This window comes from Triticum aestivum, chromosome 3A (assembly GCF_018294505.1).
Source record: "Triticum aestivum cultivar Chinese Spring chromosome 3A, IWGSC CS RefSeq v2.1, whole genome shotgun sequence".
Taxonomy (NCBI): Eukaryota; Viridiplantae; Streptophyta; class Magnoliopsida; order Poales; family Poaceae; genus Triticum; species Triticum aestivum.
Genome location: NC_057800.1, coordinates 124,926,226 through 124,928,959, shown reverse-complemented (window position 1 = coordinate 124,928,959; position 2,734 = coordinate 124,926,226). Strand labels below are relative to the sequence as shown.

The window sequence follows — 2,734 nt, the reverse complement described above, 5'->3', positions numbered from 1 at the left end:
ATCTCACATGGCGGCCCATTTAGGATTTTGGCCCACCAAATTTCATCCCGTCAAGACCATCGGCCCATGTTTCAATCAGCCTTGTAAGAATTTTAGCCAATTAAATTTCAGATCAGTCAAAGGCCCACTAATCGCAATTGAGAGATAGCCCATGACTTCCTTTCTTTTGGTCCATGGAAAATTAAGTCAATAAAAAAATTCTGATTAAATATGCTCATTGCCTTATAGAAAAAAGGAGTTTGCATATATATATATATATACCATATACATAACTTCTTTATCAAAAAAGGAAGAAATACACAACAAAAAATGGAAGTACAGATTTTTTTCCAGATCTGGCCTAGTACTCTACCCGGAGCTATACTATTCTGCATCCACCACATCAAGCGCCGCCGAGCGCTCGCGGATCATCAATCAGACTTCATCGCCATGGCTTTTCTCTGGCCACTGATCTGGCAAACTGCCCTTGTCGAGGTGTTCGCTGCCGCTGCTTGGATTGGAGGCGACAGCGTGGGGGGTCACATCCAGGCGAGGAGGAGGCCAGCCATCGGTAGCGCTGGATCCCGTGACAAAGATGACGACATCGGAGTGGCCGACAAACCAGGCGAGGCAGGGAGGTCGGGAATGGGCCGCCGGCATCCGGATCCGTCCGGATCAGGCTGGATCCCGACGAATTTGAAGGAGAACGGCGGCTCGAAGGTGTCCTCGGGTGACGCCATGGGCGCTCGGCCTCCATTGCTGCAAGGAGAGGCAGAGAGAGAGATGAGATAGGAGAGCAACCGAAAGAGAGGCAACGCGAGGCGGGGCTCACCGGCGTGCTGTGGTGGGAGGCGCGGGCGACGGCCCGTCGCGCAGCCGGCGGCGGTCAGCGGCGGAGAGCCTAGAAGGTACTCGAGTGCGCTGCTGCTGGTATGGTGCTCGTGTTCGTGTGAGAGGATAAGGTACCAACGAAAGCACAAAATAGATAGTAGAAGGAGTAGGGACTGTTGGATCGAGTAAGAATGAACGGTGGAGAGGCGTGATCCGTGGGAGGCCTGGTTCCACCAATCAGAACGCAGCAGGCTAAAAAAATTCTTCGGCTAGTATAACAGAGTACGGCGTGTTTATTAGACTAGATCGCAGCTTAGTACAAGTGGTTTGTTCGCACTAGTAATGTAGAGAGGTCCTCGTTCCAAAACCCAAAAGTTACTTTTTTTATTTGATTCTTTGCTTATTTTCTTAGTTTTATTTTTTAAATTTAATTTTTTCTTGGACATGGATAAATGAAATGGTATCTATTTTTTCTACTTTATTTGGAGGCAAATATATGAACATATTTTCCAACGTGGATTTTCATGCTTTGCGGTGTTCGTTTGCGTTTTTTTGAAATTAAAAAACAAAAAACTGCATGATCAGGGTCAAGTCTTGGCACCCTCATGTTTGGAATCTTTTCGTTTTCTTGTATACGTTTTCTTGTATAAGGCCTAAACATAGACTCAAGAACACAAATATAATTTTTCATACCTTTTAAACCACTTGCCGTTCGAATTAGAATTATATGCGTTAAATATCTAGAAATGCACTTGATAGCTTAAATATAGCAAACAGATTTTGAAATATGCCAAATTTTGACATGGCTCATGTAATCGTGTATCTTGAGTGTAGAAAAACTTTCAATGCCAACGGATGAAGCATCGGTTGCTTCGCCCTCAAAGTAGACCCTTTTTCTCTCGAAACCGTGTTTCTTCTCGGGGATGGTTCGATTTGGAAGCAATGTACATCATAACTTTGGCGAAACATTCTCAAATTTTTACCATGCCCTACAGGAATCATCTGATCACAACATGCCAATTTTCATTCTTTTCAGAGTTTGTATTTATTGTTTGGAACTAAGAAAAACAAAAAAAACTCCATGTTTGGGGTCGCGTTTTGGCACAATCATGTTTGGTGTTCCTTTCATTTTCTTGTATAACACTTAAACAAAGACTCAATGACACAAATACGATGTTTCAACCCAATTTCGCCAACCTTTTCAACCACTTGCATTTCAAATTTAAATTATATTAGTTAAATGTCTAGAAATGCGTTTAATGGCTTAAATATAGCAAATGGGCTCCGAAACATGCCACGTTTTTACATGAATCATCTAGGGATGTATCTTTAGTGTAGGATTTTTTTATGCAAATGGATGTAGCATCGGTCGCTTCACCTTCAAACTAGAACAGTTCTCTCTTGAAACCATTACTTTTTTCTTGGACATGGATAAATGGAATGGTATCTATTTTTTTCTACTTTATTTGGAGGCAAATATATGAACTTATTTTCCAATGTGAATTTTCATGCTTTGCGGTGTTCGTTTGCATTTTTTTGAAATTAAAAAACAAAAAACTCTATGATCAGGTTCAAGTCTTGGCACCCTCATGTTTGGAATCCTTTCGTTTTCTTGTATACGTTTTCTTGTATAAGACCTAAACATAGTCTCAAGAACACAAATATAATTTTTCAATCCAATTTTTCCTACCTTTTAAACCACTTGCTGTTCGAATTAGAATTATATGCGTTAAATATCTAGAAATGCACTTGATAGCTTAAATATAGCAAACAGATTTCGAAAGATGCCAAATTTTGGCATGGATTATGTAATCGTGTATCTTGAGTGTAGAAAAACTTTCAATGCGAACGGATGAAGCATCGGTTGCTTCGCCCTCAAAGTAGACCTGTTTGGTGTTCCTTTCGTTTTCTTGTATAACACTTA

General features: G+C 41.0%; 1 long non-coding RNA gene across 1 annotated transcript; it reads right to left on the bottom strand.

The window, feature by feature from the left end:
• Positions 1-225: 225 nt before the first annotated feature.
• LOC123058114 (uncharacterized) lies at positions 226-1,167 on the bottom strand. Its single transcript, XR_006427065.1, has 2 exons — positions 812-1,167; positions 226-738 (listed from the first exon to the last, which is right to left on the bottom strand). It is a non-coding gene; the product is annotated as an uncharacterized lncRNA (long non-coding RNA).
• Between the last annotated feature and the right edge of the window lie 1,567 nt (positions 1,168-2,734).